Consider the following 26,379-nt stretch of genomic DNA (forward strand, 5'->3'; position numbering starts at 1 on the left):
CTGTATCCTCGTTCTTGCCACGTTGTCAACAGTGTTATGATTAAAGCCACATGTGAAAGATGACAGAGGCTCTGGCATCCTGGGTCCCTGAGTGCCTGTGTAGACCAGGGGCATTAAGGGAGGAATTTTGCCCAAGAAAATAACTTAACCATATGGTTGGGACATATAAGTATGTTTGGGACAGCTGAGAATGTCTTCTCACCTGTATTGTATTAGAATATAATTAGTCATATTAGAATATTAGAATTAGAATATATTAGAATATACTAGAGTTAAAGTCGTATTAGAATATAAATCACTGTTTCTCAATGTGTTGTCTGAAAACCACTTAAGAACTATTGCCAGCCACTGAGGGATCAGAAGTTTGCCTTAGAGTGTAAATCAACTGTATCACTAAGCATATTGTTCAGTTCAGCTGACATTATTTTATTCTAGGTAGACTGTTTTGCTAAAGAAGCAGTGTGTTGATTCACATTCTCGTGAAAGCACCTGAGCTTGTCACAGACCAATACTTTGAGTAACCATGGTATAAATGATCTGTATTAGATTTGTTCCTGAAAGCAAGTTTATTTTATTCTTTTAACCAGAGTAACATATGGACATACTGAAAACAAACAGATGAAACAAAACAAACAAACAAAAACTCAGAGTGCAGAAAGGAGATATGAAATGAAAAGGAAAAAGACTTCCTTGCTCTTTGAGCCCACTCAAATCCTTCTCCCCAAATTAATCACTTTCTTGTGTATCCAATCAGAGAATATTATGAGCATATGTGCATATTAAGTATAGAGTTTAAAAATATACACAAATGGAATTAGAGTGTGCACAGTCTTTGGTACTTTGCCTTTTATTCAGTATTTCTTAGGAATACTTGTACATCAGCCAATATAGATCTATCCCATTCCATCTGAGGGCTGTATAATAAGAATATTACATGGTATATGTGTATCTTAATATAACTAAATGAGTAATTCATTTGTGGACATGTATCACATTTCTAACTTTTTTGTTTTTTCTTAATACAAACAATATCACAATGGATAGAATTATAGGTATAGCGGCACCTGGGTGGCTCAGTGGGTTAAAAAGCCTCTGCCTTCAGCTTAGGTCATGATCCCAGGGTCCTGGGATCGAGCCCTGCATCAGACTTTCTTCTCAGCAGGGAGCCTGCTTCCCACCCCTTCTCTCTGCCTACTTGTGATCTCTGTCTGTCAAATAAATAAATAAAATCTTAAAAAAAAAAAAGAATTATACATGCAGAAAATTTTGTGTACTATTAAAAATATGTAAGAAGGAATCTCTGAGTTCAAAAGAATCACATATGTAATTATAAAAATTATAAATTATTAAATTATTATTATAAATTATAAAAATTATATAACATTTTTGAAAGAAATTAAAGGTGATGCAAACAAATAGAAAAGATAATCCACGCTCATGGATTAGAAGAATTAATATTCTTAAAATGTCCAGACTACCCAAAATAATCCACAGATTTAGTGTATTCTTATGAAAATACCAAAAGCATTTTTCACAGGACCAGAGCAAGTGATACTAAAATTTTTATGGAACCGCAAAAGATCCTGAATACCAAAAGCAGTCTTGAGAAAGATGAACAAAGCTGGAGATATCACAATCTCCAGATTTCAAGATATACTACAAAGCTATAATAAAACAGTTTGGTGGTAGCCCAAACATAAAATATAGATCCGTAGGAAAGGATAGTGAACTCAGAAATAAACCCATGCTTATATGGCCAATTAATCTATGACAAAGGAGGTAAGAATATGCAATGGCAGCAAGAGTCTCTTCAATAAATGGTGCTGGGAAAACCCAACACCTACATGCAATAGAATGAAACTGGACCATATTCTTATACCATACATGGAAATAAACTCAAAATGAATTAAAGTCCTGAATCTGAGACCTGAAACCATAAAAATCCTAGAAGAAAATATAGGCAGCAATCACTTTGACATCAACCTTAGCAAGATTTTTCTAGACATGTCTCTTCAGGCAAGGGAAACAAGCAAATGCAGATGTAGGGACTACATCAAAATAAAACGTCTCTGCTTAGCAAAGGAAACCATCAACAAGATGGAAAGGCAATCTACAGAATGGGAGATGTTTGCAAATGACATATCTAATAAGGGGTAAATAGCCCCAATATATAAATAACTTATACAACTCAACATCAAGAAAACAAATAATCCAGGGCACCTGGGTGGCTCAGTGGGTTAAGCCTCTGCCTTAGGCTCAGGTCATGATCTCAGGGTCCTGGGATCGAGCTCCACATCAGGCTCTCTGCTCAGTAGGGAGTCTGTTTCCTCCTCTCTCTCTCTCTCTCTCTCTCTCTCTCTGCCTGCCTCTCTGCCTACTTGTGATCTCTGTCCATCAAGTAAATAAATACAATCTTTAAAAAAATAATAATCCAATTTAAAAAATGGGCAGAGGACTTAAATAGACATTTTTCCAAAGAAGACATGCAGGTGGCAAACAGACACACGAAAATATGTTCAACATCACTAATCCATCAGGGAAATGCAAATCAAAACCACAATGAGACAACATCGTTTACCAGTCAGAATGACTAGGATCAAAATCAGAAGAGGGGCACTTGGGCAACCCAGGTGGTTAAGCATCTGCCTTCAGCTCAGATCATGATCACAGGGTCCTGGGATCAAACCCCACATGAGGCTCCCTGCTCAACAGGGAACCTGCTTCTCCCTCTTGCTCTGCCCACTGTTGTGCACTGTTGGTTGGAATGTGAATTGGTATAGCCATTGTGGAAAACAGTATGGACGTTCCTCAAAAAATTAAAAATGAAAATACTGTACTAATTCCATTGTTGGGTACATACAGGAAACAAAAACACTAATTTGTAAAGCTGTATATGCAACCCTGTGTTTGTTCAGCATTATTTACAGTAGCCATGACATGGAAGCAACCTAAGGGTCCATCAGTAGGTGAACAGAGAAAGGAGAAGTGGTATATGTATATATACTATGGGATATTACTCTATTACAAAAAAGAATTTTTCTATAAAAAAGGTTTTGTCATTTGCATCAACATGGGTAGACCTAGAGGATGTTATGCTAAGTAAAATAAGTCAGAGAAAGACAAAATACCGTATGATTTCTTTTTTTTTTTTTAAAGACTTTATTTATTCATTTGACAGACAGAGATCACAAGTAGACAGAGAGGCAGGCAGAGAGAGAAGAGGAAGCAGGCTCCCTGCTGAATAGAGAGCCTGATGCAGGTCTCAATCCCAGGACCCTGAGATCATGACCCGAGCCGAATGCAGAGGCTTTAACCCACTGAGGTGCCCCAAATACCATATGATTTCACTTATACGTAGAATCTGAAAAACAAAATGAACAAACAAAAAAAGCAGAAGCATACCTATCAGCACAGAGAACAAATGTGGGTACCACAGGGAAAAGGGTGGGAGGATCAGCAAAGTGGGTGAAGGGAAGCAGGAGGTCCAGGCTTCCATTTATGGAATGAGTAAGTCACAGGCATGAAAGGTACAACACAGGGAATATGGTCAATGGAATTGTGCGGTGGCAGACGGTAGCTACGCTCGTGGTGAGTACAGCATAATTGTGGAATTGTGGAATCACTGTGTTGTGTATCTGAACTAATTACCATGTGTAACGTTATGTGTCAACAATATTTCAATTAAAAAAGAGAGAGAAGTGGGTGAGTAGTGGATGAGGAAGATAATGGAAAAGGTATCTATGACACAGATTTCCTACATGTGTCATACACAGTATTGACTCCTCACCTAGAATTGTTTTGCTTCTCAAATGTTGTTCTTCAGTATCTTGCTCTTTATCACAGCCTAGATCCCTATTTTTTTAACTCTTGATTACCACTACAAACATGCTCCTCAAATTCATTAAGCCTTTGTGTATTTGACCCTCCCCCTTCCTCCCTGTCCATCACCTACCACACCTCCTGTTTAAACTTAAAAATTCTCCCCCCCCAATCTAGAAAAACACGACAACTGTCAATTAATTCAACTATCAGCTTTCTATGCTATATAACTGGACTTCTTAGCACTGCCAGAAAAAGTCCCCAAAGCAAATGGATTGTTCAAAGCATTCAAGTTTTTAAAAACTGCAGCAAGATGCTGAGTACTGCTTAACAATCCTATGCCTTCTCCTTGCTTTTGCTCCTTCCTCATCTCACACTTTGAGCCTCTGCTCAAGTCTCTCACTCTAGAAAACTTCTTTCTTGCAATAGGAAAATCTCTTAGTCATGTATTATCTCATGTCATTCTCCTTGCTTTTAAGCATCTGAGAACTCATCTTCACATTGATCTACAGAATCAAAATTCCTCAGATATTTCATGGTGTGGTTCCTGCTTACTTCCCATTACATCCCACATCCCTTATGTACCCCATATTCCAGCCAAACCAGTGACAGAGATCTAAGGATGCTCCAGACTCTCTCACGCCACTCAGTTTCTGTACTTCCTTTTCCCATTTTACTCCTTAGCTCGCCATCCTGTCCTTGCTCAGCTTGGTGAGCTCCTCTTTACCCTCTCTATTCAGTTCAGGTGTGAGTTGCTCTGAGAAGCCTTGCCTGGTGCCCCCTCCCCCCATCCCACATTAGAATTTGTGTCTCTCTCTTTGAACCCAGAGACCCTTTGTGTGTTTCTTTGCTCCCACCTCAGCCTCAGCCTTAGAATTCTGCACCTTAGATCAGTGATTTTATGTCTCAAAAACTAAAAATTGTGGCTGCCTCATAATAACCAATAACCATAATAACCAATAAATGTTTCTAGAATGAATAGACAGATGGGTCTTTAATGTGAAGAACAGAACATCACATTTAGTAATTGGGTGACTGGGCGAAAAGTATGTAAGATTGCACTCTCCTGTTAATAATATCACTAATATCAATAACCTAAAACCAATACCAAAATGTCTCAATCTGTTTAAAAGAGAGGAATGTCCTTTTCTCCAGTTAATTACCTTTGACAATATTTTATGGAAAACAGTTTTTCATACTTGTAGATGTCATATGGGATTGAAACTGGTATCCCTACTTTCTACTCTCCGTTCCCAATAAAGAAACAAGGGATATAGATATGCTGACACTTTGACTGAATGGAAATCAACACCCATATGTTCAGCATCACCTACAGCGATGACATTTTCTAGGCTGACAGGCTTTATATCAACTTCTGAAGGTGTTACCGGGCCAAGAGGAAGACCATTAACCAGGGCAGCAAGTGTCAGAACCCTATGGAAGCAGAGGTGAAAAGGCAGATACAAAGGCAACTGCAGTCCATGTTTCATAAGCACTTGGGACACTTACTAAAAAAAACAACTGAGGGGGGGGGTGGGAGGTTGGGGTACCAGGTGGTGGGTATTATAGAGGGCACAGATTGCATGGAGCACTGGGTGTGGTGAAAAAATAATGAATACTGTTTTTCTGAAAATAAATAAATTAATTTAATTTTTAAAAAATGCTGGTGACCAGGGATGACTGGGGTGGCTCAGTTGATTAAGTGTCCAACTCTTGATTTCGCTTCAGGCCATGATTTCAGGGTCTTGAGATCAAGCCTCCTGTCAAACTCTGTTCTGGGTGTGGATCCTGATTAAGATTCTCTCTCCTTCTCCTTGTGCCACTCCCTTCTCTCTGCCAAACTACCCCTCAACCCCCTCCCCCTGCCCCACCGGCCACTGACATACACACATGTGTATGCTCTCTCTAAATAAAGAAAAGGGGGGTGACCAGACCCCATCTCAGTACTACTAAATAAGAATCTCTGGGAGAAGAGCCCATGAATCTGAATTTTAAAAAGTTTTTCTTAAGTTTCTTTGGCTCATTGAACTGTGAGAGCACTAATTCTAACATGACTCTTCCGCCAGATCTGCCCCTGGAGCAAAGGGAAGGGTCCCAAGTGCAGATGGACATTTCAGGCTAAGCAAAATCAGATGCCCTTTAAACTCTCAGATCACAAGTATACTTGCCATGTTTTGATACCACGCTCACTAAGTGCTCTCCCACAGTTCCGTTGCCACATTTAACCTACTTGAAGACACTATGCAGTACAGTGTATATTTCATTGCTTCTCGGCCTTTTGGCTAAGATCAAGTGTAGTACAGTGTATATTTCAGTTCTTTTCACAGTGATGCTTCTCACTGTGAATTAACACATAGGTGTGGTTGTTCTATTTAATAATGTCTTGTAAACTCTTTTCCCATGAATCAATGCCCTAGATCTGATCAATTCTCTAATAATTCTTTTAGGTATAGTGAACATCTGCATATGTAAAGGCTGGAGAAAGACCCTAGATTACCTCCTTGTGCAAAGGCTTTCTTTCTTTCTTTCTCTCTTTCTTTTTTTAAAATATTTTATTTATTTATTTGACAGAGAGAGAGAGAGAGAGAGCACACAAGTAGGCAGAGAGGCAGGCAAAGAGAGAGGGAGAAACAGGCTCCATCTCAGGAACCTTGATCATAATCTGAGCCAAAGGCAGACACTTAACCAACTGAGCCACCCAGGTGTCTTTTGTTCAAAGGCTTTCTTAAGGAATAACTGGCCTCCTCCTCTCAATCCCTTTTCCTTTACCCTGACTGTCTTATCTTTCTAAAATATTTGTCATGAGTTTGCGATGGTTTTGTCTGAAGAGATTAATACTTACAAAATATCTGCCCAAGTTCTCTGTTTCAGTTGAACGGGGTTCACAATTGATGCTGCTTAATAAACTTGACAGAGTCTAGTTTCTGTTTTTCCTGTAAGGGTAAGGCCAAATTCTGAAACAATAGTTTTTTTTTTTGTTGTTGTTGTTTGTTTGTTTGTTTAGAGTTTACTTTTTTGACAGAGATTATGAGGAGGCAGAGAGGCAGGCAGAGAGTGAGAGGGAAGCAGGCTCCTTGCTGAGGAGAGAGCCTGACTCAGGGCTTGATGCCAGGACCCTGAGATCATGACCTTAGCTGAAGGTAGAGGCTTTAACCCACTGAGCCACTCAGGTGCCCCTGAAACAGTAGTTTTTAACCAATGATGAATTTGCCCACCAGGGGACATTTGGCAATGTCTAGTGACATTTTTGTTTGTCGCAACTAGGGAGTGCTACTGGCATCTAGAGTTTAGAAGTCAGGGATGCTAGCTAAACAATTTACAATGCACACACCAGCTTCCTATAAAAAAGAAAATTACGGCAGGCAAGAAGTGATATGGGTACTGTCTGTACTTTCTGCTCAGTTTTGCTGTGAACCTAAAACTGCTCTAAAAAATAAATTCTATTTTAAGAAAAGAGAATTATCTAGCCTAAAATGCTAATAGTACCAAATTTGAGAAGCTTTGCCCTGAAGGAAGCCAGAAAAGTTCTTTCCTACTTCTGAATCTTCATTCAACTTTTATGACAATGCTAGCTAGCTTTTGTAAAGGATAGTAGTTTTGCATATAAATGCTTTCAGAGTGAGTTCAGATGTACATCTCTCCTTTTGTTCAAATCAAAAGATGATGTTATAATTGAGTAGCATGTGCTCTACAACATCACCCTTGAGATGAAGCCATTTAGCTATATCATAAATATGAACCATGCTGAGATGAGAATTGAATTCACTTTTTAAGAGACACACTTCTGTCAACAGAGGTAAACTAAATTAGAAATATGAGATGTTAATGCAACAGAAATTTGGTCTTGGAATCTGGTTATGAGGGATGACCTACTTTGTGGGGGTTTTTCATTTTTGATTTCCAGAATCTGTGTGTCTCCCTCAGCACATGAGCCTTCCATACCCACACATCTTGTGGGCCATATGGTGCTCTTTTGGAATGACTTTCATTTGATTTTCTTCCTTCTTTACAAGTATTTCTTTTATTTTCACTTTGTCAGGAAATGCTGAGGTCCTTCAAGAAGGCTCTTTTGTCTTAATGTTCTTCTTACTAGTAATGACCTTCAATTCCAATAGGACTCTTATCAGAACATTATGTATTATGAAAAAAGCAGAACCGTAACCCTGTTGGTGAAGTTTAGAAAAGCCTTTCTAGGGGCGCCTGGGTGGCTCAGTGGGTTAAGCCGCTGCCTTCGGCTCAGGTCATGATCTCAGAGTCCTGGGATCGAGTCCCGCATCAGGCTCTCTGCTCAGCGGAGAGCCTGCTTCCCTCTCTCTCTCTCTGCCTGCCTCTCCATCTACTTGTGATTTCTCTCTGTCAAATAAATAAATAAAATCTTTAAAAAAAAAAAAAAAGCCTTTCTATATAACTTATTTGGGTGTAGAGAAATGAATGAATCCACTCTTCATTTGGATTCAGTACATCATAATTATATGAAAAATTCACAGATTTCTTTTGCATGTGGTGAGGGAAATGGTCAAGAAGAGAGGTGAGTTAAGGGTTAGGGATGTCACTTCCTGGGGAGTTACTGAACTGCCTACTCAAGGCCATGGGATAAGGGCATTTAACAATGTCAACTGTCATTTGTATATTTGAGTACTAAAGATGAGAGAAAATGGCTAACTGCTTTCTACAAGAACAAAGCCAAATGAATGGTGGAAATGAACTATCTGTTAGTATTAAAAGATGCCAACAGGACAGCAGGGAGAATCAAGATTAATTAAATACAATTAAAAAGTGGAACTTCCAAAAAAAAAAAAAAGAAGTGAAACACACTGTACCAAAACAGAAGCTGGTGGCTTCCCAGAAAGCCTGCACCTCCCTCTGTTTTCCCTCCATCAGTCTTCTCCTTCACATATTGTTGTTCAGCTTCAGTGTAATGCTCAGTTGCCATTACGCTGGGCAGAAGCACTCTGCTCTCTTTCCTTCTGGCAGGTTGGCTGTGTCCTCTGTTTTATTTGCTTAGGACATTTCCACCATCGTATCTGCCCCCAAATTCCACACGTGGTAAAACCCGTGGTTGGGAAACTGCTTATCAACAGAAATGTAGACATAGTCATTATCTGTAGGATAACACCTTCCCTCCCCCAGTCTGAAGACGTGTTCGTTTTAGCTTGACTCAGAAGTGGCCCTGTCTTGTCCCCAGAGAGTCGAACGCGTCTCTAGGAGTTGAAAGCACATCACTGCGCAGACGCCGGCAGGGTTGCTCAGGAGAGACGCAGCACCTGCTTCTCCTCGGAGGGGGCCGCGGCACGTGGACCCGGCCGTGCCCCTCCTTCCGCGCCCTGCATTTCTTACTCTCCGCCTTTCTTCTGCACTAAGGGTTCTTTTGGTTTCCCCGATGTCACTACTGTCTTAACTTAAACACTTAAATACTCTAGTGTTTAGTATTTCAGATTACTGGAAAACCTTTTCCAGTTGATGGTTTCATATCACCTGCGCAAAGCTAGGCAGCCTTTTGGAGTAAGTTTAAACATACTGTTTCAGCCAAAGAAACACAAATCTGAAGTCCAGAATAACTGAAAAGCAGTTTAAGTCTTTACTGTGGTGGCTCAACCCAGTGTCAAAAAAAGGTTTTATATTCATATCACATAGAAAGTAACTTCAAAGCCTCTTTCCTCCTCTCTTCAGTTATCTCAACAGGAATACAAGCTGCTGGGAAATGTTCCTTCTCTATCTCCCCATCTTGTCTCCAAATTCAATTTATGTTAGGCTGAGTACCTTCTGTCTACCATCTTTTGTTCTCTTAAGCTGTCCATTAAGGGTTCTTTAGTTGTAATCTAGATTAATCTAGACTTAAAAAAATTTTATTTATTTATTTTGAGAGAGAGAGACATAATGAGAGACGGAACACAAGCAGGGCGAGTGGGAGAGGGAGAGGCAGGCTTCCTGTTGAGCAGGGAGCCTGATGTGGGGCTAGATCCCAGGACCCTGGGATCATGACCTGAGCCGAAAGCAGATGCTTAACAACTGAGACACCCAGGCACCCCCTAATCTAGACATTCAAAGTGTTTTTCAGTTCTCATTTCTGTGCATTACATGGGGCAGCAAAACCAAATACTGAGCACCTGCCAAGCAATGAGGGCTTGCTAGTTTTGAAAGTTATTTTAAAGACAAAAGTTAAACAAATCCAGTTTTCCCTTACAAAATATACACACATGCATACAATAGCAAGGCACTCTTCTTCTTGAAGGAAAAGACTATCAATTCATTCTTATGTCAAATTGTTCAAAGTATGTCTATACAGGATTCCTATTTTGGGGGTGCAGAGGAGGAAAAAGAATTTCAGCATAACCCCTAGAAAGAATAATTCCATCCCATAGATGAAGCTTAGTTTCATAGTCATTTTAAATGAAATTAGTTTTGCCTTATTAACCAATATTCTTTCTCTGAATTGTTAAGTAAAAAACAATGATTGGTATTCCCCTCCACAACCGTGGAGGGGAACTTTTCTTCCACTTCCACAACTTTTCTTCCACTCTCATTTACTTTCACTAAATCTGCTCTTGAATTAACTCAGGCCAATAGGTCTTTGTTCTCTTTAATTCTGTTTGGTAAGTTCTCTTTTGGCTCTCCTTCCATTTATGGCTTAAAAACTATGGTCAAATTATTTCAACTAGTTCTTCCTAATTACTCAAAGTCTTATCAATTTGCTTCTGTTCTTCCCGATAGGCTGTGTAGGAAAAACCCACTACTCCCATGTGTCTTCTTTTCTCTCACTGCTACCACACTCACAACACTTCCAACACTACGTGTAAAGTGTCGGAACTTTACTTTGGTTTTTCCCACACCAAGAAATTCTGGAATACTAGCTCTGTGCCCTATAATTTAACTCAATCCTGACACTGTCTACCCAGAGATAGCATTACATTCCACAGGTTAAAGGCTCAGTCCCTCAAGACTGCCTTCCACTTCAGATGCCAGTCATCAGTAGTAGATCTCCATGTTAGTCACAACTTCAACTTGGCAACAAATTGGAGATTCCCATCATCTCCTCCTCCTCGGACTAGATTATTTGCTAGGAAAGCTCACAGAATGTAGTGAAGCATTCATGTTCATCAGTTTATTAAAGGATACAGATGAAGAGTCAGACAACGAGATACATAAGGGTGGGTTTTTAGCTCAGGAGCTTCTTTCCCTTGTAGAACTGGGGTGCACCACTCTCCTGGTGCATGGGTGAACTTACCAACTTTGAGTTCTCCAAACATCATATTATTAGGATTTTATGGACACCTTCCTTATGCAACCATGATCAGTTATTAACTCAATGTCTAGCTCTTCTTCCTTCTCTGAAGAATCGGAGGTGGGGCCGAAAGTTCCAAAGACCCAGCCATGATTAGAAAATCATGGCCTGGTCTTTTTGAGGAACAGACCCCATCCAGGAATCACGCTGAGTCACTTTCTTAGAACCAAAAGACACCCCCATCACCCAGGAACTTACAAAGGATTTGAGAACCCTGTCAGGAAACCGGGTCAAAGACCAAATATTAAAGCAAAAGGTGCCTCTAATACTCTTATCACTTAGGAATTTCTAAGGGTTTCAGGATTCCTGTGTGAGGAACCAGGGGCAGAGATCTTTTTCTATTAATCTCACATATGTCAAGCCACATTTCTCCATTATTTTTCCATTTACCTTTTCTCCTCCTATCTGAAGACTTTGGAAACCTGCTAAAGAAAAAGAATCTCAAAAATTTTTCAGTGTTGAGTTTAAATGTATGATTTCCAACATCAGCTGAGTCTTTTATGCAGCTTTGAATTCCTTGTTCTTGGAAAGATCACATTCCCACTTCCCACCACTATCTTAAACTCAGTACCTCACTTAAACTCAGGTCCCCTGCCCCATCTTTCTTGGCAGATGGCCCTATCTTCTACTTCCTAGTGAGAAGAAGCTAACAAGTCTCTTAGCTTCCTTCTTGCTTACTTCCCATTTCACAGAGTGAAGTGTTTTCTTTCTTTCTAAAACAAATCCCTCACAATGACTACTGGTTTTTCCAAGGATTTGTCATCAATTATTTATTTTCTCAGCTTTTTATAAACATCTCTTCCACATTAGTAAAATTCTCATATCTATTTCTTCTAAACTGTTACTAAAGTCTCTAATATATGCTTTCTATGCTTTTCTGTATTTTCCAAACATTTTAATGTGTTATGTCACTAGATACAAAAACAATTCAATGTAATATAATCCATTCTATCTCTTGTCTTGGACAAATTTCTTGAAAGAATACTATCTATCCATCCTCAATATTTATACTTTCTCACCTCTAATTTGTAATTTGGTCCCATGTCACCATGCCTCCACTATACTGTGTCATCCCTTTGTTCACAAAGGTTACCAATTATTTTCTAAATAAATATAATAACACGTCTTTTTCTTACTTGACTTCTCTATGTTACAAGTTGTGTTCAACTTCTCTTCCTTAACATGGTCTTCCTGGGTGATAGCATCCATATCCATGGCTTTCAGGGATGCAGTCACAATAAGGATATCCAGGGTTTGTCTTCCTTGAGCTCCCCAATCAGATCTCAACTCTCCATTGATTTTCTCTTCGTGGGCATGGCACAGAGGCATCTCAAACTGAAAAGGTCTAAATGGAACCCATCATCTCCCCATTAAAATCTTCTCTTCCTTCTTTGTTTTCTACACTGATGACTAGTAATGCCATTATCCCATCTTCCAATCCAGAAAAGCCATTCTAGTTTACTTTGCTTCCCATATTCAATTATTTAACAAATTTATGTTGTTTCTGACAGACAAGTTTTTGTAGGATATGCTGTGTAATTTTCCTTTTAATCTCAACTGTCCCCATCTTAATGGAACAATTGTTTCTAACCTCTTTGGTTTGGTAGGTGACTACTCAGTTTATAGTGAGTTACCAGCTTGCGGCGATGGATCTCACAATGGCCAGGCTTCTCTTAGTTAGCCCCATCTCCTGAATGTGAATGATGATTCAATTTGGGCCAATCAGATTCTTTCCTCTAGAAATCTGAAATATCTTCTTCTGAATAGAGGGACAAGGTGATCAAGAGTTGGTGGAACTGACATACTTTAATGGTAGACTGCCCAAAACTCCTATAGCTCCCCTGGTTCTGTCTGTAGTCTTAGTTGTTAATGATTTCCTCAAAGAAAGAAGATAATGCTTTATAATAAACTTCCTTTTTAAATTAATTTTGGCCCATTTGTTCGTGCTTGCTTAAAACCAAAACATCTTCAAAGTATGCCCTGAGGTTTCTATCACTGCTATTGTAGTTCTGTTTCTGAAATGATGGGTAAGTCTTACTTCCTGTAAATTATTTCAGAGATTTGCCCTGGCCTACTGTGTAAAATGCAAATTCCATAGCTAAGCATGAAAGACCCTTCAAAATCTGGATTCTTCTTCTTTCCTTGTGTTATTACCCACTACTCCCTATGTACAGTAGTAATTCTAGCCCCACCCCTTGTGATTCTGATAATCTTCTTCTTTTTTTTTTTTTTAAGATTTATTTATTTATTTGACAGAGGGAGACACAGCCAGAGAGGGAACACAAGCAGGGGGAGTGGGAGAGGGAGAAGCAGGCTTCCCACTGAGCAAGGAGCCCGATATGGGGCTCGATTCCAGAATCCTGGGATCATGACCTGAGCTGAAGGTAGCCACTTAACTACTAAGCCACCCAGGCATGCCATGATTCTGGGATCTTATGTTGGACAGGCTGCTGAACCCTGGCCATGTGTAGTAGAATATGCCTCTCCCTTCTGATGAATCCCTTTATGAACCTCTTCTGACACCCTTGGGTGCAGTCAGCACCTTCTTCCTCTGCTCTCATAACACATTCTTACTTCCGAAAGTGTTTACAGTGTCAAAGGGTAAGTGCTTATTGTCCTATTCGACTCTTGAAACTCCTTGATGGCAGAGACATCTGGCTAAGGAGCCCATGTGCTTCTGGAGGTATCATTATGGGAAGGAGGATGACAGAAGATCAGAGATCCTTAGAAAGGTTGGGGAATTATGGTGGCTTTGTAAGCCTCTCAGGCAGCTTCTAGAGCAAGATATATCCTGACAGAAAAGTGTATCATGATACAAAAAATGAAGTAAAAGGAAGGAATTACTACACTGGTGGTATTAGTAACCAGGAGTAGTGCTTTTCTAATTTGGAGTTAATGGCACAGTTGGAAAAAAACACCTGTATATGAGTGTGGTAATAGCAGGAATGGCATGAGCTTGGAGGATATGAAGAGGGTTGGAATGACAGTTAAAGGACATATGTGGGGGTACCTGGGTGGCTTAGTGGGTTAAGCCTCTGCCTTCGGCTCAGGTTATGATCTCAGGGTCCTGGGATTAAGCCCCAAGTCGGGCTCTCTGCTATTGGGGAGCCTGCTTCCCCCTCTCTCTCTGCCTGCCTCTCTGCCTATCTGTGATCTCCCTTTCCATCAAATAAATAAATAAAATCTTTTTTTTTTTAAAGGACATATATGGAACATTCTAGTGATGGCTGAATAAAAATTTAGTTTCTGGACACCAGGAGATCTTTACCATTACTGGGCCCACATCGCTCCTGCCTTTTTTGGTAACCATTGCTGAGGTGACTAAAGAAGAGATCCAGATATCCCACAAATGATTTCTAAAAGCAGTGAGAACAATTTTGTGTATGCAGGACCTCTTTTTAAGAGTTGTGAGAGATTGGTCGAAGATATTGAACAGATGAGTTAAGTGAGTCAGTCTGAACACAAGTGAGTGTGAGTATGTGAATAAGAAGCCAAGGAATACAATATGCTGAACAAAGGTTAATTAAAATATGAATTTGGCAAGCACTAAAATTTTGGACAGCCTTAAAACTTCTTAAATGTTGCTACTTTAATAGGCCTTTAGGTTTCTACTTCTCTCTTTAATTACCATCTGTTAAGTGAACAGTGATGATGAAGTAAAATGAAGTTTTCCCAGAGCTTTTGGTATTGAATCTGCTCTAAAAATTCACTCACCTATGAAAGCTTACTATATTTTTATTTTATTTTTAATTTTTCGGCTATCTCCTGCTCTTTCCAGGCCAACTACTCTTAGGGTTTTCACTTAAACCAGTATTCTCAGTTATATGGTGATCACTGTAACCACCATTTTAATATTCCCTGTGATGTTTTAACTGGATGCCCCAAGTCATCCTTATCTTGTGGAAATCATGTGTTAGATTTGATCATGAAAAGGAAAAGTGCTTTTAAGAGACCAGTATGGATGTACTACTAGTGTATTTAGCATTTTAATATCTACCAACTGTGAATTTACCTTTGAATTTACATTGTCACCTTTATAGATATTTCAGTAGTGGCTGTTGATTACAGGATTTGACATTATTTGTTTATTTAAGCTAACTACATGAAAATGAAGCAGTTATAATGTTTACCACTGCTCTGTGATATAAAAGGTGAAAGGAGATTTCCAAATTATTTGTTTTTCCACAACCTGGGTAGTAAACAGAGTGATATGGCTGCATTTTGATATAGCAAATTGGCTAGAACAGATTTCCAGTTTGTCCTTGGTCTACTGAAAACCTGCACCTAGGAGAAATAAAAATGAATTGAATCCAGTATAACCAGATTGTAAAAGTGCATAGAAGTCATAAGAGAGAAACCAGCTCTCTGGGGTTCCACTATAAAGTAAGAGAGATAAGCCTGCTACTGAGGAAACAAGATATGAACCCTATGAAGACATAGAGCTATTTTTTAGTCTACGCCTGCCTGAAGGATAGATTTCGATCAAATAGCTTGTTCTTAATGCATTCCTCCAATCTTGCTAGCTTTCTCACTGACAGGTATTTTGTCTACCCCAGTTCCCAAGTCCTCCATTTTCCCTGACCATCCAAATACTACCTATTTCTGATAGTCCCAGCTCAATCGTATATTAGCTGGCTTTGAGTCTCAATGAGTTTCCTCCCATCTGAATTATTTCATTAATTGGTGAACTGTGTAAAACTAACATTTAAGTACACAGCACAGTATTGTTCGGTATTGTGGCAAGTGCCCATATCTTTATTTATTTATGTAGATCATAAACTTTAGAGGGTGGGTACCATGTTTCATACTATTGCAGTGTCCACCCCGGGAAAACCCTGAGCATATGTCCAGCATATACGTATTACGTGAGGTATATAGTTCCCCACAGGCCTGCTAAAAAGGAGGGAAGAATAGTCTAAGAAAATGGTCTGGACTAACTAAATGAAATCTCTTTGCAGGATGGGTTATTAACTACTCCTGAAATTCATTTGCTGATACTTGAATTTGTACAAATTTTTAGGGAATGGAGAGGAAACAGGAAGTAGAGGTTGTGGGGAAACAACATGGAAGAATTCTAAATAGACTTGCCCTTAATTCTGACTATGTTTCCTTATGAAAGTTCTTTCTGTCCTAAATATGATTTATAAGCTGCTGTACACTCACTGCTGTATGAAAGCACAGCTTCTTCTGACAGCTGACTACCAGTTCATTAAATTTGCAATTTATTTTTATTTTCCCTTCTTTTTAGCCAAAAGAAAATAGTAGTTATTGTCTTATTTCCTGTAACAGTTATTGCTACCATTAATCTCTTCAGTAAGTTTACAGAGAGACATAAATCTACCCCCAATACCAGATAAGACAGATGCTCAAAGAAATATATAAATACTTAAGTTAAAAGTGACACAATTATAAGCTGGACTGTACGCTTTTAAAAAAATTGTATTTCAACTTGACCATGACTCCATCCACACATCCCTGTATATTCATTTAAGAAATAACAATTAATATACTCTATAAGGTAAGTGAATGAAGTTTAGGACATTCCATTTAATCTAGCATTTCAGTTTTAAAGATGGTGGCTACCAAAATTTGAGAGCAACCACGATGTCCTTCAGTAGGTAAATGGATAAATGAACTGGTATATACGATGGAATATCATTCCACTTGGGTTTTTGTTTTTTTAATGGGCCATTGAGCCACAAGAAAACATAGAGGAACCTTAAATGCATATTGTTAAGTGAAAGAAGCCTGTCTGAAAAAGCTATATACTGTATGATCCCAGCTATATGATGTATCTGAAAAGGCAAAACTAGGAGAGGGTAAAATAAAAAGATCAGTGATTGTCAGGAGTTCACAGGGAAGGAAGACAGGAGGGATGAACAGGTAGAGCACAAGACATTTTTAGGCCAGTGAAGCAATTACTTACCATACTCTAATGGTAGATGCATGGCATTATATATTTGACAAAACCCATAGAATGTATAACACAAAAAGTGAACCCTGATACAGACTTTACTTAATAATAATATATCAATATTGGCTCATCAGTTGTAACAAACGTACCACAGTAATGCAAGTTGTTGTTAAACAGATGAGACTGGGAGAAGGAGGAGGGGTAAGGAGACACGAGAGCTCTTTATACTTCCTGCCCAATTTTTCTATAAACCTAAAACTGCTCAAAAAATAAAGTCTATTTAAAAAAAGATGGAACTTTTTCTCATGTTACATGCAATGAGCTGTATTCTTTAGTTAAATCTTTTTTTAACCTCTAAGATAGCTGAAAATCATAAAGGCTGAAGTTGTTAATGACTTGTTCAGATAAATTTTAAAATCTGAATATAAAAATCAATGTTATAGTGAGTATGTTCAAAGGTTATGTTGTCAAAATATATAAAGCAGTAGGCACAGAAGGACGGTTGATAAATATTATAGGAGAATATGCTGCAGCACACCCAGAATCTGCAAGCTGTCATGCGTGTGTGGGCGCATCAGTTCTTGTCTGCCGTCCTTAATCTAGCTTCCCCTTCTCCTCCAGCTCATCAGTGAATGGATTTTTGTTTGAGGGGAAATAAATGTCTCTGGTTTCATCTGAGAGGAACCACTCAAATTTTCCCAAAGTGGATCCTGACCTATAATGTTTTGAGAGACTGGTATATATGTGGAAAGGATTAAGAAAATGAATGTATTAATTATGATGGTAATTCTAGGCTATTAAAATTAATTTCATATTACTTACCATTTATTAAGTGCTTGGTTAATGACAGGCATTGACAAAATGCTTTTATAAGCATTCATACGTTTACTTAACAAATCTAATAGGTGGCCACTATATGCCAGTCATTATCTTATTTATTTCTCATTAGATCTCCATAAAATGAGAGTGCTTCTTATTTATATTTCCTGATGAGGTAACTGATACTGTCAAGCTTAATGAAAATTTCCCATGATCTGAGAGTTAGAAAGTTGGAAGAGCCAGAATTCTGACTTCAGGAGCCCAAGCTCTTATGATCAAATGCCAGACTGCCTCATACAATACATCAGACCTGAAATTATGAAGCTATATTGTACTGCATGGCTTTGTTCTCATATAGGGAACAAGCAAGGAGTTAAGTTGAGTGAGAGAAAAGGAAAGAGAGATGAGAATCAAGTCATTTCATTTTAAAAGTTACACATTTTTGCTACATTTTGGTAAAATTTTTGAAGTTTCATTAATTTCCCCTTCTCCCAGTTCTATCTTAACTGGCAGTCTGCTGGTAAATGTTTAGCAACTGGATTTCTGACATGAAAAGCCCAGATTTATAGCATTTACGGACTTCTGTGATAGAGATACTCCCACCATGGCTGCTACCAGTGTGACCTAACAGAACACAGAGTTCGGGAGAGACGGGCACCATTGGCTCGTGTAACCTGGCTTCAATATACCACTGTCAGACTGGGCACTTAGTGGTTGGGAAGTGATACATTCCAAAAGAAAACTCCTTTGGGATTGAAGATTGAGGTTCTGTGATATTTTTGGCACCTTCGGCTCTGTTCCTAAAAAACAATCTAGAGAGAGGAAAACAGTTTTCCACAGGAGATTTTATGGTATTCCATTTAAAACTTAGGAGGACCTTGAGTAGTTTTTCGGGTGATGCACTGGACTCAGAGTTCTGGAATTACAAACAGTGAGTGTGTCCAGCTGCATAAGCCAGAGGTAGAGTTTTGACATTGTTGCCAGATGATTGGCTGAATTAATTCTGTGGGTTATTCGTGGCCTCTAGCATCAATTGGTAGGGACAAACAAGTGATGAAAATAGGAAATAAAAATATTCCTAGAAACTCACCTATAAAGAGCTATAATTTATAATGTCCGTTCTGCGTTCCCAGTGAGAGCTGGTCCTGGGAAAAGCGCCACAGCGCGCTGGCCTCTGCATTCTGGCCCACGGTGCTCTGCTGGAAGGCGCTGCTCTCTGCAGCAGTGTCCGTCTCTGTTCCTATCCTGCCTCAGGACTCACAGCCGGGAGGGGCGGGAGTGCAGGAAGCCTGGACATCCTGACGTGATGCCCTGGGGGTGTATATGGAGAGGGGTGTTAGGCAAGTTCTGGAAACTTACCCAGGCCCCACCTCCTAACTACAGTAAATGCCAAAACCACTTGTTCCTCACTTGGCTCAACCATTCCAGAACAGATTGGGTGCTTGCCATGCTGTCCCCAGTCTCATTATATGAATAATAAACCTTTTCATATCTCTGGGTTCATATGTGTCTCCATCAGTTTTGATACCCAAACTAGTATCTAGTGTGAGATTGATTTCTCCCTTCCTAGGACAACCACAAAACACTAAAACTAAGTCTACTTATTAATACCTAAAAGACCAGAAGATCTATGCAATTTGTATAGTCACACATTTATATAGTTTGTGCCAAGGGTAGAAACACACCAGGCTTTCTTACTGGCATCTGAATGGGGCAAAATGAGGGGAAGGTAGGTGTGGGGCCCGAAAGCTGCCAATGGCCAAACACCAAAGTGGAGTCTTTGCATTTCGATATTAAAATAGTCAAATATAGTGTTGGCTTGAACTTCACGAGCAGAAGACTCTATCTAGATAATAGCCATTTGCCTTGGGTGATAAGTATGCAGAAGTTTACCATACTGTTCTATTTTGGTATGATTGAGATTTTCCATAAGTTTTTAAGAAGTGTAGTCCAGTTTAATATCAAAACTTCAACCTGTCATCCAATTTAAGCTTCTCACTTTCTGCCAACGTGGGCCTGATTCAGGCTTAGAAATCTAGAGAACAGGGTAGTGCATAATCAGTTTCTTTTCCATTTCCACACATTTCTCAGCTTCCCCCTGTGGTCCTGTTGGCTGCTGTGCTGAGAGCTGGGCAGACAAAGAGGGACTGACAAGGTTGTGATCTAGCACTGGTGCTCTGCAGAGGGTGGGAGGTAGCCAAATGCTGAGTCCTGGGTCATTCATGGTTACAGATTCACACAGACTCTGTGAATCTCTTCACTTGGACCCTCTTGTAGCTCTAATTCTGGGGTGAGAACGCAAGCTCTGCTTGGCCATTTACAATACCCATACCTCCATCCCCTCTGCCAGGGCTACCTACACTGGAAGGAAACCCTTCAGAGCAGGGTCTCTACCAGCGTGATTCAGGACCAGTTACTTTTGATGCGCCCACCTGACTCCAGAGAAACTCATGGTAGGAGCACTGTTTACCTTGTAAGCGCTCTCTGTCTTGCTTTGAGGGAATCTTCAGCTGCTTTCATCCCTCAGGCTTTCCCAGGTAGGAGTCATGTGCAAGTCCTTAAGGCCCTACACTTCAGCGAGCCAAGAGAGTATCTTTAAGAACTGGGAGACTTTGGGACCAGCAGATTTCTGCCACTGAAGAAACATCCCCCAGGAGTGGGTGGTCAGCCTCCCCTGCCTTGGCAAGTGCCATCGTCGCCCATGAGTGGCTCCCTGGAAGCTCTCCTCACACAGCTTGCTGGAGAGCAGAGCCAGCGCTCCTTCCTTACCCCCAGAGGGTGATACACTGCATTCTGGCAACTGTCCCCAGAGAAACTCTTCCCTCCTAACCTTCCTGCAGTAATCCCCCCCACTTTTTTTTTTTTTTTTCAAATAAATATCCTAGTAGTGGAGTGTGGAGTTAAAGGTGGCCAAACTGTGTTTTGGATTACCACTTAGCAAATTTTGCCTAAATGCTTTGGCATCTCCTTTTAGAATGTGCAGACAATTAACACTCTTCCTTATCAGCTTTGGAGCCTCAGCCAAAATTCTGAAACAACAGGGAATTCACACATTCTCCCTCTTGCATTTGCGATCATTTTAAGGCTATGTTGCTCATGACATTTCGGGGGGGGGGATGTTTTATAAAGAGTGGTTGGTGGTGGTTTTGTAAAACCTCTTAGGAATTTGTGAGAATCGTATTTGGGGTGATAAACACTTACAGGTATAGGACACTGACAGAGAGACATGGGCATTCAGAAAAAGGCTCACAGTTTGCATCTACAAATTACTGGACTCAAGTGATTTTGAAGACTGGGAGCTGAAGAAATCAGTGGGAGTTAGGAGAAGTCTACCTATTACTAGTCCACTGAACACTACTTAGAAAAATCTTTGTTGCGTTAAATCCTGATCTAGAACCTCATTCTTTTCAGATGGGATACAGAAAAAGAAGCAAATACAGAAGGACTGGAGGGGAAGATGTCCCTGCCTGGTGCCTACCAATATTCTCCTCCAGACAAATTAAAGACAGGACTGAGTAACAGCCCAGATACTCCTAACTAGCAAGAGGTGAAACTGTGAAAGGTACCTGTTTGCATCGCTCTTATTAAAAAAGTGACTTTCATGCTAATGTACATATAGCTCTCCCTAATATTCACTAAGAGAAATAGCTTCAATCAAATAGTGTTTAGCAACGAGAATCTTCTTAAGTTCTACCTTTCAGCCATGAGTCTTAAACCCTTCAGTGTGTGTGTGTGTGTGTGTGTGTGTGTGTGTGTGTGGGGGGGGGGGCAGCAGTTCTCTTCAGTGCCTCTGGCTAGCACTGTTCACTTTGACTCTGGGGATCAGAGTATGAGAGGAACCATCTGAATCCACCCCCCCGCCCCCCCCCCCCCCCCATGATGTGTTAGGAGGTACCTGGCACAGAGGACAGATTTACATGGAAGCAATAGTATTAAGGTAATAAGTGAGAGAGCCTGAGAGACCAGCCCTTTGCTTTCAGGCTCTGCTGGCCAGGGAGGGCCGGCATGCAAGTGTCGTCACTCCCCCAACCACCAAAGCCAGTCCAGTAAAAAGAGCTCCTTTACAGATTAGGCTTTTACTTTCCTCTGAAGAAAACCTGCTACTGCTGCAAATGGTAATAGTAGTAGTAGTAGTAGTAGTAGCAGCAGTAATAATATCAACAACAGTAATAGGTTTAAGAACCACCGATATGGCTCAGCTCTTCTGTGTCCTAGAAGAGGGGTTCAGAAGGAATCAGGGATTTGCCCACGCTCGTGGCGCGGTGGAGCAGGACTCCAAACCTCCTGACAGCCCTCGGTGCTCCTCTGCGCAGTTGTGCTGGTGGGGGCTGCCTCCGCGGGGATTCCCCGACAGCCCTGCCTCCTCGCCCGACCTCTCTACTCCGCAGAGAACCATAGGAACAGCACCTTCCGAGGTGGGCAGGCTCCTGGGTTTGTCATTTTTCCCTCATTCCGTCTTAATCCCTCTGAATGTCAGCAACAGCCAGAAGAGCAACAGACTCTTCCAAAACGAATCTTTCTCATGTCTTCTTTGTCTTGTTTCCTTTTGTGTGTCTGTCACTGAGTAATACTTCCCGAGCCTGCTCAGAGCGCTCAAGTCCCTGAGCCTGTATTGAGGACAAACAAGAGAGCAAACCTGCCTCTGTGCCCACGGGTATGTGACTTCTGGCATTTTGATGTTACCGGAATGAATCCAAATTGAGATCTTTCCAGCTGAGGAGTAAACTCCAGAGGCAGAGGAGGGGGAATTAAAAATCAGTCCAGGAAGCCTCTGTCTTCACTTAATAGATTGTTATCTAGAAATCAATACAACATGTGTGCCAATCAAATGTGGTAAGGTCTGTGAACCGTTGGGATCGTTTATTAATTCAGATGCGGAAACAAAAACAAGAGACCTGGAGACATCAGTGGGGGTGGTCCTGGGCTTCATGATATCTGGTTCTAGTCCTGGCTCTGCCACCACAGGAGTGTGAGAAGGTCACTTCACCTTTCCAGGCCTAGTTACTTCCTCTATCAAATGGGTGGTTCCTGCCAGCTTTAGCAATTTAGGATTCAATCACATTTAGGGAGCAAAACCAGATTTCTGGCACTGCTGTTTTGTGAAGCTGATTTTGACCTAAGCATATGCAATGCTAAATATAATGTTTTAACTGCATTTCTGTCTCTGTTTATGGCTTCTTTTACTAAGCCAAGATGAGCCTGTTTGGTTCAAGACTGGATAGCCTGGGTGTGTTCAGCACGTTCAGACTGTACTGCCTGTAACCAAAGCCTTTCTGGAATTGTCTGTGGAAAAGCAGCAGGAATCTAAAGTAAGGCTATGCTCATGCTAACTAGATATGCTGCAGAAATAAAGGTTCTTATTAACTGAGTGAAATGTATGAATATTTGGGCTGAAATATTTCTATTTACAGAGTAATATCGACCGAATAGCAGGAAGTCTGTCTCCCATGCCTGGAAGGCTATTTAGGGACTGAAGAGCCCTCTTTAGTGTCCTCTGTACGTTCAGAAGGGTTTACCACAGGCAGATGCGGGGGGTCGGGGGGCCTACAAACATACTGTCTTCAATAAGCTCTGGTTTCCTTCTAGTCCTCTGACTGTGCAGATGCTCAGTAGTATGTCATCAACAAGGACTGCATGTGGCCCTCTTCCATGAACCAAGCAGCTCCCCACCAACAGCAAGATCTGGGGGCGAGAGCCTGCCCGCTGCTCTCCGCGCAGTCAGAGATGCTGGTACGTAGTGTCCAATGACTGAATCGCATAGGGAAGGGATCTTGGCAGAGCCAAGGCATGAGGAGAGATCTCTCGTTCTTGGTGGTTCTATTTTTCATTGCAATTTAAAAACCTGCCCTCTGTGACTTGTGCCCAGAGACTTTTCAGAAGTGCCTGAACCCGAGATAATGAAGAAATGATAGAAATTTCTTTGGAAAGTCAAATGGGGAGGGGGACTGCCTTTGATACAGGCAATGTAGTGGATTATAGTACTAGTAGAGGGTTGAAATACAGTTTCTAAAAAGTGGATAATTTCTGTTCCTACATTTGTTTGTAAAGAAACCCGTAATGTCTTTAAATCACTCTTCCGTAAATAGATTACCTTTTTGCAGTGTTAGCAAAGCAAAGCAAACAAAACACTTGGGAGCGGAGCAAAACCAGTTGCATAGACACTGTGGGATACAAGTCAGCAAGCTCTGCAACTTGGCACAGGGAGCTTTCAGGAGGCTGCCGCTGGTCTGGAGAAGGTAAGTCATGTTCTGTGGATGTGACCAATGTGTCCAATTACAGTGAACATCGATGGTGGCATCCACAGAACCCAGGTCTTACGACAGCTGGAAGAACACTGGCAATGGAATGCTGCCTGTCAATCATGTTCTCTTGATAAGCACTAAGGACCAGCACAGCTCTTCTGAAGAGGAAGTGGAGCTTTGGCAGCAGATACGAGAAGAGGTGTGGGCTCCTCTGCACGGCTGCTGATGGGCAGCTCATGGTTGCAGAGTTGCTAGAGAAGTGTGCATCTGGGCTATCACATTTCTTGTAGATGGTTTCTACAGGGCAAAGTCTTCTAAGTATGGATTGGGAGTGTGGGGTGGGGAAAATGTGACAATGAATTTACAGAAATAGAACAGCTGCCAAAAAATATAAAGAGAAGACCATGTCCTTTAAAAGAGCTGTTACTGAGTTTTTTGGAAAGAAAACCTGTTTTTCTCCTCTCCTGGCCCCGAATAAGCTAGTGAGGGCAGTGAAAAGATGAGGAGACTCAAAGGTTTTCCAACCTGTTCTCATTAAATAGGGAAGAAAACTGAAAATGTTTTTATGAATTTTAGTTGGTAAACAGGGAATAAGATACAAGGCTCTGCGTGCTACTTTGTAGTTTTCAGAGCACTTCCACAAAGTAGTCTTTGCTCTTACTATCTCCTTTCTCGGGATGGAAAAGATATCAAATGACTTAGGCAGCTCCACAATGATTTGTTGAAGGTTGTGATGAGAAAGCCAACTGACCAGACAGAATCCTTCCTCTTCTCTTGGGTGTCAATCATGTTCTTCTCTTCTCTTTTCGGCTTCTCTAAGCTTTTAAAGGAGGGGTGATTTTGAAGCGATATTCAAATGATACTCAGCTTAAAAAAAAAAAAAAAAGCCCTTTTAATAATAAAAACAATATCAATAATTAGTACGACATACTGATAATATAGGTGGTAATTATAATTTGTTGAGGACTTACTATGTGTTGGGGCTTGTAGTAAGCACTTTGCATACATGGTCTAATGTAATTCTCGCCATCACCCTTTTAGGAGAGTAATATTGTTTGCCCCAGTTTGAAGATGACTGATGTGAAGCACAGTGTTGAAGTTATTGCAAAAGGCCGTGGAGCCAGTGATGATTACAGGGCGGATTTGACCCCCGATGTGCCCTCTCTGTACTTGTGCTGACGTGAATCATGCATCACTTGCTCCCAGTGAATGCCACCCAGCCTGATGCCCTGTCACCAAGGGTGGTTTCACCACCACGAGAGGTGTGTATTTTTTACTCCAGACCCCTAGAATATTCTGGCCCAAGAGCTAAGAACATCACTTTGCATCAGAAAGACCTGGATACAAACATTGTCTCAGCAATTGACGAGTTGGGACACACGTCTAAGTTACTTACTTAATCTTTCTGAGGACCAGTTTCCTTTTCTATAAGTTTGGGCAACCCTCCCTATCTTATAGGGTTGGTGGGAACATGAAAACTAAGGATGGTGAGACTTCTGTGTCAGGCTAAGACAGTGATTCCCTATGAAGCACACGAGTCCAGGTGTGAGGTCTGTACATCCTGGTGTTTTTGCTCCAAAGAAGACCGTTTCCCTCATTGTTAAGAGTTTCCATTCAGATGAGCTCAACGGGAGAAGATGGGCATGATCCTTTTCTTTGGTCATCACTGGCTTTTGCCCTCGTCCTCAGAATACACGTTTTTCATGTGAAATCTGCTCTCGGCTCCACCAATCAACCAAGAACCTAGGCTACCCCAGCCTCTCCTGCAGCTGTTTCCTTGGCAACCAGAGCCCAGCCAGAGAGCTCACCAAACCACAGTGGGACCAAGTGAACCCCTGCAGGAATATCTGCACCTTCCTTTTAAAACGCAAGACACCACACCAGAGCCTCTTTCTCTTGCACTAATGCCAACCCAGCTGCCATCACTTCGTGTTTGTAGAACCCTGTCATCTGGGCACCTCAAAGCAGATACACGTTTGTGTCATGGGTCTTTCCCTGTTGAGATCATCATCATTATTCACGTTATTCCTGTAAGGAATCACCTGTGAGAAAAATCAAAGGATTCTCCAATGGGCTCTTTTGTTCTCCTTATCTTTTTTTTATTTTTTTTAAACTCCGTGCATGGCGCTCCCTCGCAGTTACTATTGCAAATGGAATAGTAAATAGGAAAATGCCACACTACAGTGCTAAAATGTTGGGGTGAAAATCACAAGGTATTGTACAGTTCCCCAGTTAGTATAGCCCCATTGACCTTCCACGGTAATCAAAACTGAGCTCACCTGATGTCCAAGCCGGGTGTTGTG

General features: G+C 40.8%; 1 long non-coding RNA gene and 1 pseudogene across 1 annotated transcript; both read left to right on the forward strand.

Annotated features, from left to right (window-relative positions):
* The first annotated feature begins 6,081 nt into the window (after positions 1-6,081).
* Positions 6,082-6,215, forward strand: LOC123390670 (annotated as a pseudogene).
* Positions 6,216-23,031: 16,816 nt separating this feature from the next.
* On the forward strand, positions 23,032-24,264 carry LOC123390664. The gene is made up of 4 exons (XR_006605206.1): positions 23,032-23,143; positions 23,246-23,330; positions 23,421-23,564; positions 24,114-24,264. It is a non-coding gene; the product is annotated as an uncharacterized LOC123390664 (long non-coding RNA).
* Positions 24,265-26,379: the final 2,115 nt, after the last annotated feature.

This window comes from Mustela putorius, unplaced genomic scaffold (genome assembly GCF_011764305.1).
Source record: "Mustela putorius furo isolate JIRA1106 unplaced genomic scaffold, ASM1176430v1.1 tig00000135_pilon_pilon_pilon, whole genome shotgun sequence".
Lineage (NCBI taxonomy): Eukaryota > Metazoa > Chordata > Mammalia > Carnivora > Mustelidae > Mustela > Mustela putorius.